The sequence below is a fragment of the Equus przewalskii genome, chromosome 8, assembly GCF_037783145.1.
Source record: "Equus przewalskii isolate Varuska chromosome 8, EquPr2, whole genome shotgun sequence".
NCBI classification, from domain to species: Eukaryota; Metazoa; Chordata; class Mammalia; order Perissodactyla; family Equidae; genus Equus; species Equus przewalskii.
This window is the reverse complement of record NC_091838.1, coordinates 28,926,547-28,944,873: the sequence shown is the minus strand read 5'-3', so window position 1 is coordinate 28,944,873 and position 18,327 is coordinate 28,926,547. Positions and strand designations below refer to the sequence as shown.

The 18,327-nt window shown below is 41.8% G+C and overlaps 1 protein-coding gene and 1 long non-coding RNA gene across 27 annotated transcripts in view; one reads left to right on the top strand and one right to left on the bottom strand.

Moving 5' to 3' along the window:
- The window catches only part of RP1 (RP1 axonemal microtubule associated), a 440,182-nt gene that overhangs the window by 103,967 nt on the left and 317,888 nt on the right, over window positions 1–18,327 (top strand). For 20 of the 26 annotated variants that reach the window (XM_070631612.1, XM_070631605.1, XM_070631604.1 and 17 more), the window contains exon 1: window positions 4,777–4,928. The exons of the other annotated variants lie outside the window; for them this stretch is intronic. The gene's annotated coding sequence lies outside the window, so the exon portion shown is untranslated. Of the gene's footprint in view, window positions 1–4,776; window positions 4,929–18,327 lie in introns of those variants that run through there. 26 annotated transcript variants of the gene reach the window in all.
- Window positions 1–18,327, bottom strand: part of LOC139085233 (uncharacterized) — a 43,357-nt gene that overhangs the window by 7,202 nt on the left and 17,828 nt on the right. The gene's annotated exons all lie outside the window — the stretch shown is intronic.

Sequence of the window (18,327 nt, the reverse complement as noted above, 5' to 3'; positions counted from 1 at the left end):
ATAAATCCAAACTCCCACCATGGGGTGGTCCCTGCCCACCTTTCTAGCAGCCTCTTGCATGACCTCAATATATATATTAGGTTAAATGATATGAAATTACTGGTAATTAACCACTTTTAATTTACAAAAATAGCAATTTATACAGTTCAGCCTAACGTCACCATTAACCACATTGATATACTGATCTTAATTGTCTCCAGGCACCAAGGTTTCTCCCGCTTCCATGTATTCACATGTGATCTTCTTCCCTCCTTTATATAAATATATCCCAAATTTTTGCACAAATTATGAAGTACTTAAAGTAACAAGATTGTGAGTGTTTTTTTATTTGATCCTCAGGACAAAAAACAGTCTGGGCATCGCTTTATTTCTGCTGACTATCTCCCTCTCAATATCATGATTTTGCATCCTATGTTACATCGAGACCTTTCCCGCCAGTGAAGGCTGAGGCCAGGCTGGCATGTAGTATCCATGCAAAGAGAGGATGAGGCCGACAAATTTTCTTCAATCAGCTATACATTTGTTTGGGGGCTCATTGATTTTGTAATCCTCACGATGTTTGTACCCAAACAGGCCCTCAACAACAGTTTGCTGAAATGAAAATAATTCCCTTTGCTACATTGTTTACTTAGACCTTGAACTTTATTGTGACCATGTGTATATCGCAGCTGCCTCTCAGCCGATTAAAGAGTCAAGACGCCAAGTCTGAGATCAGCCTCTGCTACTAAAGGGGCATTTGATCTCAGGAAAAAGCTCGCTCTCTGTGGACCCAATGTCCCTACCCACGAGACCAAGTTCCCTCTTGCTCCGCCCCTCTGTCCTGTGTTATTCTTCAGTCGGCCAGCTCCTCGGTGATATTGCCACTGCCTAGAGCTGTGCCAGGGCTGTTGTGTGACTTAACTCTGAGGAGGGTGGAGGGAGCGACACGTTCTTGGTAACTGTGCGGTCTCTTCAATTGATGGGGTTGAAGAGTAGACTGGAGTGCTTTCTGTTTACATTGCACATTGCGTCATTCTCTGTTGTGACATGCCAGTGAGAATCTGACTTGATGATCTGGTGATGTTGCTATTCTTTAAAGTAAGAAGTTATGCTTTATATAAGAGCATATCGAAGCGTTTTACTGGAACCTTTTTCAAATAGTCACTAAAGTAACTCTGATTCAGTGAACATCTTGTAGACATACCCTCCTTATGACTGATACTCTGCTGGGAGCTTTCAATTGTATTGTTTAAGAATCAGAAAAAATTCTGCAGGGAGGGATTGTTAGCCCCATTTTAAAACTGGGGCTTAGAGAAATTAAGGGCATTGTCTAAATTCCTTTACTGAAAAAGACAAAGTCCTAGTTCATATATGCAATTTCTTTAATGAGATGTAAAATAGATAAATAGATGAATAAATAAATACATAAATAAAAGTATGTTCAGTACCTAACACTCATTAAAATATTCTTCAGAACATCTCTGGAAGATAGGTCAGAAGTATTTTCTTCATTCTATGGTTTGTGGGACATTTTAGATGAGGTAGAAATGAAATCATTTGCCTACCTGCATATCAGTAGAAAAACTGGCCATTTGGAGATTACATTCCTGTAAGTAATTAGTAATATTCTTTTAGACAGAGCTAATTGCTCCAAATGAAAGAACAGGGTGACATGCTCTACAGTGACTGGGGTAGGGTGAGCTGAGGTCAGCCAGGCCAGCCTCGGAAGACCTTAGGAGTGACCTCAGTAAGGAGGAGGAAATAGCCATGTGCATGTCTAGGGAAAAAGCAGCCCACGGTGTGCAAAGCCCTTGAAGGGGTTAAGACACTAAAGGAGAGGACAGGAACCTCAGCGGTTGTTTACTTGTAGCACTGGGCACCGTCTGCAACAGTGTTACTGGTGAGATTACTTGTGAATTGCCTACCATCCCTCTAGGAACATAAACTCCAAGTGGCCAGGGACTCTGCTGACCCATTACTGCTCTGTTCAAGCACCAGTGTTGGAACAGCACAGCGTCTGGCATATAGCAGCTACACAGAAATATCAAAAAAAATGCTAGGTGTAGGAGGGTGAAGAGTGGGCGAATTGGGTGAAACTGGTTAAAAGTACGAACTTCCAGTTATAAGATGTCCTGGGGATAAAGCACAGCATGGCGACTATATATTTGAAAGTTGCCAAGAGAGTAGATCCTAAAAGTTCTCACCATGGAAAAAAAACTGCAACTACATGAGTTGATGGATGTTAACTAAGCTTATTGTGGTAATCATTTCACAATACATACATATATCAAATCATTATGTTGTATTCCTTAAACTAATACAATATGGATGTCAATTATATCTCGTTAAAGCTGGGGGAGAAAATCCTAGGTGTAGAAAAGTCTATCCAACCCAGCTGCTCACTTTGCGGACGAGTTGACAGACGCCCAGCAGAGGCAGAAAGACTTCCAGTAGGCGTGGGACCAGATCTAGGTTTCTGGCTGGCTGGCCTCCGATTTTTCCACTGCACCATCCTGCCCCCTGCTGCTTAGCTTTACAAGAAATGGTGTTTCACAAGGTACAGGTCATTCCAGATAGAACTTCTTGCTCTCTGAAATTTTCATTCTAAGGTCACATTTAAAAGAATTTTGCTTCTTGTGTGTTCCACCTCAAAAAAAGACATTTTCTACATAGAGGAGAAAGCCAAACAGATTGTGCCTTTGCTGTAAGCATTAAAACTAATATGAGACTACAGCTCAAGAGTAAAAAAACTCCAAACAACCTGATTAAAAAATGGGCAAAGGACTTGAACAGACATTTCTCCAAAGAAGATATACAAATGGCTAGTAGGTATATGAAAAGATGTTCAAAACCATTAATTATCAGGGAAATGAAAATCAAAACTACAATGAGACTCACATCACACATGTAGGATGACTATTATTAAAAAAAAAAGAGTTAAGTGTTTGGTGGGTGAGGTTGTGGAGAAATTACAGCCCTGGTACACCATTGGTGTGACTGGAAAATAGTGCAGCAGCGATGGAAAACAGTTTGGAGATTCCTCAAAAAATTAAAAGTAGAACTACCATACGATCCAGCAATCCTGCTTCTGGGTATATATCCAAAAGTATCGAAACCAGGACCTCAAAGAGATATCTACACTCCGGTGTTCATTGCAGTATTATTCACGGTAGCTGAGATATGGCAACATCCCAAATGTTCATTGACAAATGAATGGATAAAGAAAATGAGGTACGTACATACAGTGGAAACCTATTCAACCTTAAAAAAGAAGGAAATCCTGCCATTTGCAAGAACATGGGTGAACCTGCAGGACATTATGCTAAGTGAAGTAAGCCAGACACAGAATGACAAATACTGTATGATTCCACTTATATGAGATATCTAAAATAGTCAAACTCATAAAAGCAGAGAATACAGTAGTGATTGTCAGGGGCTGGAGGTGGAGGAAATGGACAATTGTTTAAATGGTTATAAAAGTTTCTGTTATGCTAAATGAATAAGTTCTAGAAATCTACTGTACAGCATAGTGCCTATAGTTAACATTGTGGTAGGGTGTACTTGTTGAAAGCATAGATATCATGTTAAGTATTTTTACCAGGAATAAAAGGGACACAAGGAGACTCTGGGAGGTGATGGATCTGTCTGTTCCCTCGATTGTGGTGATAGTATCACTGGTGTTTGCATATATCCAAACTTATCAAATTGTATACATTAAATATATGCAGTTCCTTTTATTTCAATTTATACCTCAATAAAGTTGTTTAAAAAACCCACAAAACACTCTGAGACCTTCAACCAGGAGTTCTGGTGACCAAAATGAAGGTAATGATGATGACAAGTGACTTGATACACTTCTCACCCTCCAAGGCCCCCACCTTCTAGGAGGCCTGCATTGCTGTATTCTAAGGTCACATTTGAAAGAACTTTGCTTCTATCTCTGTGTGGCCTGAATAGGTATTTATATGGATGTTGAGAAAAAACGTGAAAAGTAGAGGTAATACGTGCACATTTATAGTCATGCAGTATAAAAGATGACTGGCTTGTGAACTCGTGGAAGTCACACAGGTTTTCTCGGCAGGCCATGTCTTAAATGGAGCAGGCTCTTAATAAATGTCTGTTGGGTCCCACACCATGGCATAGTGGTTCAGTTTGGTGCACTCTGCTTCAGTGGCCTGGGTTCACGGGTTTGGATACCAGGCGTGGACCTACACCACTCATCAGCCATCCTGTGATGGTGACCCACATATAAAGTGGAGGGGGATTGGCATGGATGTTAGCTCAGGGTTAATCTTCCTCAGCAAAAACAAGTCTGTTGATTTAACCAATTTGCCTGTTAGAGGGACTTGAACTCCACTTCATGGTGTCTACTAAACTAAAACAGACACACTTTTCAAGATAAATATTCAAAATATCAACATCAAAATAAGGTAAAAAACTCACCTGTTCACATGCTACATTATATTTATATGCCACAAAAGACCTATCGACTAGAAAAAGAAAAAAATAGGTTCTTTTGTTGGTCACTTAAGAAAATTTAATTGCATTTAGAATAGGCTATTTTGTTGGATGTTATAGGCAACTGAAAAGACAAGAAAAACAGTTGTATGTGCTGTAGTCTGTACATTTCTGTATCAGAATAAGAGGAATCTACTCACTGATACCTAATAACTAAGTCATGAATCTTAGGCCAGCTCTATTCTCTGCCCGTGTGTGTTTGGGGAGTTGTGTGAAGTGTTTGCTGTCACTACAGGCAACCTGGTGACAGTGCAAACATCACTGTTCCCTTTGCCCAGCACAAACAGAACCTAGGTTGTCTTCTAAACAGCATCTGAGCAACAGGCCCCTAGGGACGCAAGACCCATTCTCTGATTGCTCCAAACTGTAGCTGTCTTGATTAAGACATTCTGGAAGGAACTGAGGAATTTCTACATACATTTTGGAAACAGGTGAAATATGTACCTTTTTTCTCCTTGTCTTTTTTGTAGTGAATGGTAATTAAAATTTTAAGTTTTATAGTTAGGTTTTCAAAAAGGAGGATATCTTTCATTTTTATTTAAATTGGAAGATTGCTTAATGGTATGGAAAATATGCCAAAGACGATAAAGAAAGCAGGAAAGGCCTGAGCTAAATAATTTTTAGTCTTGGTTGCTGTGGGGAAGGTGAGTGAACTTATTTTCCTTGCGGGGGCATTTCTGCCAATGTTTCTAAGATATTCTAGCTTTCAGAGGTTGTGTGGACAACTTCCTCAAGTTCGAGAGCCTGTGGGCCATGCACAGGTCCTGGGACTTCATCTTTAAAGCACTGGGGCACCACTGGAGGGTGTTTGGCAGAGGACTATTATGAACAGTCTTAGTCTTTAGAAATAATAGCTGACATGTATTAACTATGGAGGCAAACAGGAGACCGGTTCACAGGGGGCCGGGCCAGAAGGGTGCCTGAGGGCTAGTTAGGAGGCTATCGAGACACTGTGATATGGGATGACTCCTATGGACCAAGAAGAGCTAGATCAAAGAACAGGAAAAGAATATGCACAGCATGAGATGGAGAGGGGATGTATTTAGGGACTTAGCCCCCTAATGGGAGAAGGAGGAGTTTAACATGGGTCCGTGGTTTCAAACTTGAGTGACATTAATTTCGCATATTCTTGTGACTGTAATTTTTCATGTTCAATTCAATTAGTAGCATTCAATTGCAAACATATTCTTAGTCTGCAGAACAGGTAAATTGAGAGGCGAAGCTTCGGGGGCATCATGGCAAGAACACAGGATGTGGAATCAGAGAGGGTGGGTCTGAGCTGGAAGCCAGCTCTTCCCGGGTGTGTACCTACAGATAAGTGCCTCAGAGCTCCTCACACGGTAAACTGAAGTGCTGCATGAATGTTAGTTATTACCTTAGATTTTTTTCTCACAGGTTGAAGCAAAAGTTTGTTTTTATTTCAACTTAGTCACTACCTGTCTGACTGCTGTGGACCTGGAAGGAGCATTAGGGATCCACCGAGTCTGTCTGGCTCATTTCAGATGTGAGACAGGCCAGGAGTCTTAGAGTAGGTGCTGGAAGAGTGCTGGCAGGAAGCCCCCCTCCTAACACTCTGCTGTGTTCACTGTGCACACTCCCCAAATGGGAAGAACGTCGCTGGTCCCCAAGGTTTCTGCGTGGAGGCAGTATTGCATAGTGGTTCAGAATGCCTGCATCAAATCCTTCACCCTGTGCGAGTTCTTTCACCTCTTCCCTCCTGTTTCCACGTCTGTAAATTGCGAATGAGAATGGTAGGACTGTGGAAAGCCACCACATACAGTGCTCAGCACCCAATATATAAACAAATAGATATTATTTGCTTGGGTCTGACATGCTGATGTTGTCCAATTGAGGAGCCCCACACAGCCTTTGGCACATTTGGTGACATCTCTACGTAGGTGGCATTCAGTGGCTTCACATGGGGCTAGAAGTGGAGCCTCCATCTGGGGATGTAGGCACGTGGCTGGCTCTGGTACTCCTCTCAGCATTGGAGGGCTACCTGGGGGCCTCAGGAGGTGTGACAAAGACTTTGGATGCTAAACATACCACAGCTGAGTAGGGGAGCACATTGCAGCGAAACTGTTTGAGTGGTGGGTTGTGTCACTGGATGAGCCACGTTACGCTAGAGACGTGGCTCCTGAGAAGAGGGGTCTGTCAGTCTGGCCAAACAGACTGAAAACTGAATCTAGCAAAAGCTTCCACTATTAAAGCTTCTTAATAAATCACCAACCTCCTTATCTCATTTGGTATCTTTGAAATTAATGGTATAATACTTTCCTAAGAAGATGCTATGAAATCACTTTCTTCCTTATGGCCAGCCGGAATTTATATACTTAAAATTTTTAATGTAGATTCTGAGTAAACTCAGTGATTGTTTTAATTACTTGCCATCAGCACCATAGCAAGAGGTGTTTAGTTTCTGTTTATATTTACTTTATTTAGTATCTTAGAATCATTTAATGGCAACACAACATAAAAGCCAAACATCACCTTAGAAACTTGTAAACATGATGAAGACCTGAGCACTACCACAGATGAAGGATTCCTTCAGTCCAAGGAAATGCTAGAGAATTTGGCAGGCAAGACTCAGCTCAAGTTGTATAGAGAGTAAAAGTACAGATGGTCAGCTTATAAAGAAACAGGTTGTGGCATTTCAGGTGATTAAATGACAGAGTGTGTAAACTCTGGCCATTGGATTGTTTTGTTCCAAATTGACTGACTTTGTCACAAAAGAATTTCCGTAACATCAAACAGAAAAAAGATCAATAACAAATATCATTGCTAGAACATTCTATGAATAAAGTTCTGCTTTCTAGGCATGGTTGGTGAATACCATATTCCAACTAATTATTTCTCCTGATAACAAATGAATTAATACCATGATATCATACATACAAGAACTATACTCAGATAATGGAAATACACTCAAATATAAATGAAAATAATTTTTGTTTTTCTTTGAGAAGGTATTTCAAATCTTTATAGCATTTAGGGACGTTAATATAAATATCACTTATCACAACAAAGTACCGTAGCTACAGAAGCTATATGAGATTGGCTGTCAAATGAATGGATGGTCCCCAACTTGCCTAGAGAAAGATGAGGTCCTAATAGTTAATATTAAGTAATTTAAAATGAATCTTCCTGAAAAACTCAGCAGGTTTTCTATTACTCAAATGATTCAAAACTCAGAATTTCAAATTTCTTGTCTTAGGTATGTTCATATGTGAAACTAGTAAATATGGGTATAACATTTTTCATTAAGAAAATGAAGACTGATTGATGATTGATTTTTATTAAAAAATTGCTTATTCACATTTGAAGTTACCTGATGTTTCAGAGAAGGCACCTGTGACAAGTATATTGAAATGATAACATTAGTCTTTGCTATATAAACCAGTCTCTGGAATAAAAGAAATATTTTTAGTAACATTAGGGTTGATGATGTATTACTATGAATTTATAATTATCTGATTTCAATATTAATTCATCAAAAAAGAATTTTCATAGATGCTTTTTCGGATGGCATCGTCTTCAACACAGAAGAGAGAAGCAGTTTTCCAAAAGTCTTTGAAGGTCCCCAAGGAAGTTCTGTGTAAAGAACACGGGTCCAGGCAAACACCTTCTATTTCTCCAGGTTTTGTCCTGAATGAGTGATGCAGGTACTGGTCAACCAGGCAGGCCATGGAGGCACCCTTTATTGAGGTCCCTGGTGGGCCCAAGTCCTGTAACACTCAAGATGTCACAGTAGCAACTGTGGTCTTTTCCCTTAAGTCCACACCCTCTTATCTGCCCCTTAAGTTTTACCACTCCAATAGGGAGGAAAACAGTATTCCCTGAAAGCCCAGAGCAGAAGGGGCAGTGCTCGGAGTTGGCTCTGACTGCTACATGGCTTCCTAAGGAGACTGGAAGTTGGCAACAGGCTGAGAGGGCCTCTTGTCCCCTCAGTCATACTGGAAAGCTGGATTTCTGAGTGTGCTGGCTTGTTAGCATGGGCGTCTCAAAGAGAACCATAGTGCAAGGGAGCATCATTTATCTCCCTGGGTTGGTTCTCCATTTTCATCTATGTGATACAGATAAAATACCTCTCTTGGAGGGTTTTTTGATATTTAAGAGCCCAGCACATTTTAAATGCCTTACAACTGTTATCTGTTATTACTATTATTTTGATACCCAAATCTTCAAACTTGGCCCCAAGGCCCATACATTTATCTAACAAATGGAAATAGCAGAAAGGACTAATCTGTAAGCAGCAATATCAGCTATTTCATTAGAAATGTGAGTAAACTCATCCCAGAAGGAGCTACCTCAACGTATATTGATGAGTTAGACTTGGTTGCCCACGGCTTTTCCTCACAGAAATAAGGACTCTCCCTAGAACACCCCAGGGCAGGTCTCCTGTGGGTGGGGCTAGGCAGCTTCCCTCCCTGTTCTGGTATTGGACATCAGGAATGTCAAGGCTGGTGAGCACAGGGAACAAGACCTATTGGAGAGATTTATGGCAGTGGTCTTCAAACTCTGGAGGCCTGTTTTCTTAATGTAGACTTTTTTACTAGAAGGAATTCCATACTTTGGTCATTATAGGGTCTGATGATGACATTAAAGTGAATGTCATCATTTCTGGAGTGCCTGGCGGTGTCAGGCACCTGGCATGTTTTATGGCAGAAGGGTGGGACATGGACTCTGGAGCCAGGCCCAGCCTGGGTTTGAAACCTAGATCTATTCCTTCATAGCAGAAACATGGGCAAGTTACCTAAGCTCTCTAAGATATAGTTTCCTTCTTGAGAAAACAGGGAGAGTAGTAGCACTGACCTTGGAAGGTTGGTGTGAAAATAATAAGGATTGCTCAGTAAGTGTTGCTGTCACTATCTCATGTCACTGTCATGAAATCTTGGTGGTCATTGTGTTAGCTCCACTTCACAGACCATGAAACCAGGCTCAGAGACTCAGCTAAACTCAGTAGCACTCGTTGAGTAAGTGGAGGGGTTTGCTTTGGGTTAAAGGAAAATTGCAGCCACTTCCACTTTGAACCTTACAATTCTGTTTTTCTCTAGTTACCAACACCATCAGTTTTGAGCAAGCCAATTTTATTTGACTTGAGGCCCAAAAGAGCTGACCAATTCCTTGTGATGTGAGCTGCTGTGCATTTTCTAGTCCAGCCTCTTTGAGGAGGCAAAGCACTCTGTGAGAAGCCAGCAGAGCTTGCAAGCTTGTTGATTCCTCTAACGTGTGGCTTATTATCTGCAGGACCAGCAGGAAGGGGACATGGGGAAATCTCCAGCTTCTCAAGAGGAAGCTGTTAACAGACATTAGTGTGTCAGTTGGATGGGATTTGCAGGTGGCAGAGAATTTCTATAGACTATGAGTTGTTAGGTGTGTCTTGGAAAGAAGAGTGAGTACTGATCCACTCAGCGTGTGAGGTCCTAGGAAGACTGCAGTGTACAAAACAGAGGGGCCCGCTCATAGAGATGATCTGCAAGCAGCTAAAATCCGAACAGGCCCAAAGCCCGTATACAGGTCCATTAGCTTGTAGGGACTCTGCCCAGATGTCAGGGTTGCTTCATTCTTCCCTGATACGGGCATGAGAGAGAATTCACAAAGTCCATCAACAAAATACATGTGGTTAAGGGCTTGAGAGAAACACAGCCCTTAACCCTTATTCTCTGGGGCCACGGACCTGGGTTTAGAGGGCTCTGGGTTGTTCAAGGCCTTGTGTCTTGTCAGGTGGACACTTTGTTTATTAGTGTGCTAGAGCTTCTTAACTAAGCACCATAGACTGGGTGATGTAAGGCACAGAAATTTATTGTCTCATAGTTCTAGAGACTAGAAGTCCAAGATCAAGGTGTCAGCAGGGTGGGTTCCTTCTGCGGGCTGTGAGGGAGAATGTGTTTCACGCCTGGGGTTTGCCGGCAGTATTTGGTGTTCCTTGGCTTGTAGAAGCATCACCCTAATCTCTGCCACTACCTTTGCATGGCAGTCTTCCTGTGTGTGTCTTTATCCAAGTTTCCCCTTTTTATAAGAAAACCAGTCAAATTGGACTAGGGCCCCCAACCCCCTCACTCCAGTATGACCTCTTCTTGACTAATTACATCTGCAACAACCCTTTTTCCAAACAAGGTCACGTTCTGAGGAACTGTGAAGGTTAGGCCTTCAATGTATCAATTTGGGGATGGGACACAATTCAACACTTCATGCAATCCCTTTTCCTAACAATAGTCTTTACCTCCTCTCAAACTTAATCAATGTGTTCCCCAGGTAGAGAGGGAGCCAGGAACACTTAAATCCCTGCTTCAGAAAGCAGTGAGCTCACCCTAAGCTCTCCTAGAGGTAGGTCAGGATGCTAAAGTTTAATAGACCCTATGCGTTCCTCCTTCCAAATCACCCAAAGGAAAGCTCACATTTGCAGCGTGTGCTCTCTGAGGAGTGAAGGACCTGGCAAGGCAAAGCCCCACCCCTCTCATTTCCTTCTTGGCCTTGGGGAAAGACTGGCCAGAGCAGGTGATAGTCAGATTAAAGCTGTTCAATTTCCGAATCTCCACCTGGTGGCTGCCTATTAGAGCCTTTCTTCTTAAGAGCTGTCTTAATTCAGTTAGTTACTTTGCTCCTATGTGAAGTGTGGTTTTGTAACCTGAAACGGTCCCAAGAGAGCTGTAGTGGGTTGGCCGTAAAAAGAGCCACAGCAGAGCTCAGAGCTGCTTCAGTCTCTCCAGACCCTGGGCCTCCACCCCACTTGTTTGAAAGTGAAATAAAGGGAAGAGAGAAGAGATTTAATGCTGGTAAATTGTATACAAAGGGTTCAAACCAGCAACTATTACAAGCCACAGAAACAAAACAACCTTACAGGGCAGGTAAAGTGTGCTGAATTAGATATAACTAATGGAGTAGGAGGGTTCTCAGAGCCTGAGGTGCACTGTGGGGAGCGTCGGCTGAGGTAAGTGTTGGAGGGGAGACACTTAGAGGCTTGCTCCCACCCTAGCAGGAGGCCAGGGGAAAATGGAGCTTACCAGTCCGCATGCAAGTCTTGGCTGCAGCTCCAGGCTCCCCCTCAGCCCTGGAGGTTCCCTGAATTTCTTACAGTGGATCTGAATACTTAAATTATATCTCAAAAGGCAATCTGACTTTTGCTTCTCCAAAGACAAATCTTAAAGGAAAAACTCTTCATTATACGCAATTATTTTGTCTCTTACATCTAATGATTATTTGACATATTTTGTCAAACTTTTGTAAGTCGCAGAATGTACTATTGTTACTCATCAGTTAAGGTCTTTAGACATAGAGGGATGCCTACGCTTGGCAAAATGAGTAGAGAACTGCCATTATATTTTGGTAAAAGGGGCAATTTAATAGGGCATCAATATCTAAGCAATTTTTTATAGATCCAAATGCCTTTCAGGAAACTACAAAAGGCTTCATTTTTTACCACATAATTCACAGCTTATCAAGGTCATAGGCATTTCACTTATTATCAAGAGACTTCCTGAGGAAAACTAAAAATATAGGCATGCAGGCTTCCAGAACTTTACTTTTAATAGGTGGGATGGAGAAGGAAAAATGTTCCTACTGGTTTTGAGGTAATTATTTTCAGCGTAATGGTCTTTGAATGCAGTAAGCAATGGGAGGCTAGACCTCACTTTGTAGATTCAGGAAAAAAAATCACTCTGTGTGGGAGAAGAATCTATTATAAGGTCATGGATTTGAAAATGTTTCACAAAATTGTGGGGTCCTCTGAGGCATTTCTGTAAACTATTTAGAAGAAGTGTTTGTGGTTTGTGTTATCTACTTGTGGTTGCTTCATTCAATCAGGCATTGCCCAAATACCTAAACTATTGATTTTCTTGTCTGTATGTGTGTGCTGGTGGTGGGGAGGTGGAGGGAGATTTGTTTCTAGCCTGATGCCTGGCACATAGTAGCTGCTTCTCTCAGATAATTCTGGCTGCACAAAATTGAAACATAAAAAAATAGACTTAAATATATTTCATATTAAAAAATGTGAATATACACTCCAGGACTGGTATGGTGGATCTACAATGCTGAGATCCAGAATTATGCCATCTTTTCACTCTGCTGTGACTGGCTACCATTCCCAAGGTCCCCTTGGGTCTCAGATTACTGCTGGCGCTCCAGCCATTGAACCATATTCTAGGATGGAGAGGGGAAAGGTGGGAAAAAAAGAACCTCTCCCTATTCAGGAGTCTTCATGAAAGAAGCATACAACACTACCGCTTCCAGCACAGTGGATGGATCAATGACATGGTCACAGATGGCTGCAGCCAAGACTGGGAAATGTGCTTGGCTAAAAAACAGCTAGAATCCTCTTATTAAAAAGAAAGGAAGGGGCTGTCCCCGTGGCCAAGTGGTTGAGTTCACGTGCTCTGCTGTGGCAGCCTGGGGTTTCACTGGTTCGGATCCTGGGTGCGGACATGGCACTGCTCATCAGGCCATGTTGAGGCGGTGTCCCATATGCCACAACTAGAAGGACCTGCAGCTAGGATATACAATTATGTACCGGGGGGGATGTGGGGAGATAAAGCAGGAAAAAAAAAAAAAAAGAAAGAAAGGAAGGGGCTGGCTCAGTGGTACAGTGGTTAAGTTCACATGTTCTGCTTCAGTGGCCCTGGGTTCACCAGTTTGGATCCTGGGTGTGGACCTAGCACTGCTCATCAAGCCATGCTGAGGCAATGTCTCACATAGCAGAACTAGAAGGACCTACAACTAGAATATACAACTATGTGCTGAGACTTTGGCGAGAAGAAGAAAACAGATAAAAAGATTGGCAACAGATGTTAGCTCAGGGCCAATCTTAAAAAAAAAAGAAGGAAAGAATGGATTTTGAGGTAATAGCTAGCAATCCCTGCTAGACAGCTCAAAAAATACTTGTTGATTGATTTGGATCAATTGGCCAGAAGTGGTGTACATAAGATATTTTGGCGATTGATATTCTCTTATGAAAAACTGGGTAGGAAGCTTCCGTACCTCACAGTGTAATAAAAGCATGGGACTTTGGAGAGAGAATGCTTGGGCTGAACACATCTTGGGCTGACCTTGACTTACTGTGGGCAAGCACGTTAAAACCCTTGTATGCTTTATCCTTCAGGAAGTTGAGTGTGAACATGAATAGTGTGAGACAAATGCTTTCAAGTTCCCTAAGATGAAAATCAAGTACTCGATGAGAGCATCTGAAGACCACTCCAGTTTCCTCCGCAGAGTCAACACATGGGACGAAATCTAGGGAAGACTCCCATTTCCTCATGAATTTGGAAATCACTGACATCATATGTAGCTCTACCACTTAGTCTCTGTGTGACTGAGGATAAGTTATTTAATAGCGCTAAGCCCTGGTTTCTTCATGTTTAAAATAGGAATAATAAAAGTCTCTATTTTCCACGGCTGCTGGGAGGATTAAGAAAAAAATGAATGTAGAGAGCTTTGCTCAGTGCCTGGCACATACTAAGTACTCAATAAGTATTAATTGTAATTATTAATAATGCAAAGAGCAGAACAAAATCTTAAAAGTTATGTGGAAAATCCAGTATTGGAAATGCCTTTATTCCTGAGTTGTCTTAAGGGCAGGAAGAGGAAAACTGGTGTCACCATATTAATCCCCGCAGAATGTTGTCATCATTTTTCAGAAACTGATTTAATGAGTCTTTAGTGTTCTGTGTGTCTTTCCTTTTGCACAGTTTGAAGTATTTGTCAAACTGTTCTTAGCTGTTTTCAAACAAATAAGCAAGCACACAGAAGACACTTTCTCACAGGAACCCAATGACCAAAACGTGTTGCAAAGGAAAGCTGGTTTTGCAGTCTAGATTAAATACCACATGCTTATTCATAATTTCTGTTTTCAGCTTGCTAGACTCCATTTTTACATAGAAAACAGAAAGAATGCCATTCCCAACAGAAATCTAAATATAACTAAAGTTTGGAAGTGACTCATAATGTGAGTCGAAGCTTGGGTTCCTTTGAAACTTGTGTTACTGCTGCTGCTATAAACATTACCTCTTCAGCTCCACGTGACCTTGACAGGCTGTGACTGGCAGCTGTCACCATATCACGTGGGACATGTTTGGTCCTTCATTTGCCAACCCTCCATTCTCCCCTTTCTGCCTGTCTTCTTCCCTTAGAGCAGGCGCAGACTATGTAAGCTCTGTGCTGGTCCTGCCTGGAACATGCACACGGCCCCCTCCCCCTCACCTTTCTTCGTTGGGATGCGAATGCCTCACCCTCATTCCTGTCTCCCTGTAAACCTCGTTTGCTCATGGAAGGCTCCTCTGGCCCACAGACTAGTCTAATTTTCCCAGGGCAGGCTCTGCATTTCCACAGCACACATGACACTTGTAATTTCTTGTTTAGAGCTGATCTTCCCTGGGAGACTTGCATTCTGGGTCACAGGGATTGTGTCTTCCTTTCAGGGCTGTGTCCCATGCCCAGCCTGGTGCCTGACACATAATAGGCGCTTAATGAATATTTGTTCATTGTCTGACAGATGTGGCCCCTTCCCTCCCATTACTGTGGACAGGTTCCCAGTGCCAGGCGTGCCTCGGCCTCTGTGCAGTCCACACCCACAGGGACCCGCACATGTTGGTCCAGCAGGGCCAGTGAGATCACTTAGTTCACCCCTCCTTTTTCAGATAAGGCAACGGTACTAGTTTGCTAGATCCACCAAATAAAGTGCCACAAACTGAGTGGTTTAGACAACAGAAATTTATTGTCTTACAGCTCGAGAGACTAGAATTTCAAGATCAAGGTGTCTGTAGGACTGGTTCCTTCTGAGGGCTGTGAGGGAAAGATCTGTTCCCCGCCTCTTGTGTGTGCTGGCAGTCTTCGGTGTTCCTCGGCTTGTAGAAGCATCACCCAGATCTCTGCCTTCATCTTCAGCTGGTGTCCTCCCTGAGGGCACATCAGTGTCCAAATTTCCCTTTTTATAAGAATACCAGTTATACTGGGATAGGGCCCACCCTAATGACCTCATTTTAACATGATCATCTGCAAAGAGCCTGCTTCCAAGTAAGGTCACATTCACAGGTACTGAGGGTTAGGACTTCAACATTTTAGGGGGGACACAATTCAGCCCTTAACAATGACTGAGTTAATAACACATTGTCCTCTCTGTTGAAAGTGATGCTACTTACCCACCAGTTTTAGAACATGGAGGTGGTGGTATTTTTCCAGGTCTAGTCTCATTTGTTGTCTTTTATGAACAAGAACCATAAGACAGAAGAAAACCTGGGTTATAAATTGGGAGGTTGGTTTGCTCAGGTAATGGAGTTTGTTTGCTAAGTCTGGAAAATTGTCCTCACATGGTGTTTTCGACTGACTGACTTTAGACCCACTTGGCTGCATATCCACCAAGAAGCACAGTCGCAGGAGTTCATTTATTCTTATGGATCAATAAACAATTATTTAGAGAAAGTGACTTTGTCAACAATTTAATTAAAGTCACCCAACCTTTGAAATTAGAAGTAATTCAAGTTTTGCCATATATTAGTTGTGTGGCCCTTGGCAAGTCACTTAATTGTCGGGACATCAGCACACTATCTGTAAAATTCTGGCAGATTAGGTAACCTCTGAGGACTCTTCTGGCTAGAACCTTCTTTGGATCATGTGGTTCTTTTATTGTTGAAAGCAGAAAAATTCTCTAAGGAACTGGGCTGTGTAAGTAGACAAAGGAATCAATTGTTGAAGCACTTTTCCTATTCATTATCATCAGTAGATCCCAGGGGGTTCTAGCCTCACCACAGAAGAAACAGGTTTGGTCCTTCATCTGCTTTTATGTGCTCAGTGTCTACTCCTTGCAAGTGATGGACAGGCATGAGGACACATGCCTTATACCAACAGGGTACTGTTCCCCCAGCTCATCCTGGTGGTCACGCTCTGGCAGGTTTGCAGTGTCAGAATTCACGTGGGTTGAATGTGTCATTTTCATCCTCAAAATCCCAATTTTCCAAAGCGTTATTTATATAAGTGTCTGATAACATATTTAAGAACCAGATCAGAGTTCTTGTTACTTGTTACTTGTACAGCTGAGTCTTTGGGGTGTACACACTCATTCTTTATAATCTTGGCATAAAAACTCCTGCTAATAATAGCATCTTTACTATAAATAGAGATTTTTAGATGCCCTCTCCTTCTATTGTAATGCCTCCTACAATGCTCAATGTATCTTAGCCCTTTTTCTTTATTTTCTCATAAAACTGTGACCCTTGATTGTGGGGAGGATACAAAATAAACCAGATGTCTTAACCATGTTTAGATAAATCAGTCATCACCTTTTTTCCAAGAAAAATGAGGCATAGTGGCTTGAGTGGGGTGTAGACTCTACTTTCCATTCAGTCTCTCCAAAGCAAACAGAAAAAAGATGTAAACGTCTGCTAACTGTGCTGCGTCAGTTGTGTGGGCATTCAGTTTTAAGGACATGACCATCATTATTGTGAAAAGAGAGGGAGGTCAAACTGTCAGTGTTTTGTCTCATTTATTGTTAAGACCAAAAATAACCACCTCAGGAGAAAGAGAGTTGACTAATGAACTTACTTCTAGCTTAACGTTTGAGAGGAACAAACATTTTGATATGAATTTAGGGAGACAAGCTCTTAATACAGTAGCCGTTCCCTCAAATTTAAGAATGCTTACATTTACAGTCAAATAGTATGTGGTTCCAGAAGTTCCACTCAACATTATAATGAGGCAAGGAGTGGATTTGCAGCAACATAACAATCGAGTCAGTCATCAAAGTGTTTTATCCCAACATTTTATATTCTGCATTACATATCAGTCAGTAGGTTAAGTGTTGAGCGTAAGTATCATTTAAAACAAAACCACCTTATGAGATCGAAACTCCAACTTATACATGAAAAAAACATAACATGGGGAGGAGGGGTAAATAGTCTGCTCAGATTCATCCAAATAGGAAATAGTATACTCAGAATTCAAGCATGGAGCGGGACCATTTGACTCAAGCCCTGAGCTCTTTCTGAAATCTCTGGTGTCCTATTAATAGGGGCCTGATTTGTGCAAATGCTGCTGCCACACAGCTTTCCAGGTGTGAGAGTCAGATGAATACACTGGCTTTGTTCTGACAGTGATTGCTATGGCATCATTAATCTAAGCCAGGCAGGAAATGGTGGAGTTAGGAGAAGGACTAGAAATAGGCATTAAAGGGCATGCAGAGATGAGAGAAACAGTTCCTCAGAGTACTTTTCGGAGAATCCTGAAAGTACACACATTGTTATGATAAAAGGGAGAATAAAAATGCCATGAAAAAACCATGAAATAATGCTATTGGGAACCTAAGGAGGGAGAGATCCTGGTGTGCGAAAGCTGTTCCGAACTCAAATCCACATATGACTATTGAGGGTGGTGGGCTGTATCACTGGGTGAGAGGATGAAGAAAGACTCTACTAGAGGAAGGGGTACGTGTGATGGGCCTGAAGGATGGTTAGGGTTTTGGTAAGAAGAAATTAGGATGGGAGATGACATTCCAAGCAGAGGGAATGATAAAAGAGGCATAAAAGTGGGAACTCCTTCTGTAGAGTAGCATTGCTTGGGACAAATATTGGGAAACAGCCCTAAGTTTGTAAGATTGAGATTTCAAACTTGGTCTCATGGCTCTCTGAGGAGTCTAGGAATGGGCTTCAATTGGTCTACAATTTTTATTTGAAACTTTGAGTATATGTCCATGTTTTAGTTATCTGTTGCTGCATAACAAACCACTCCAAAACTAATTAAAAAACTGACTTAAAAAAACAATTTATTATTTCTCATGATTTTACAATCTGGGCTGGCTCAGCCAGAAGCTAGAAATTTGCCCTAGAACTCCCTGGTGTTTGGGGCCCT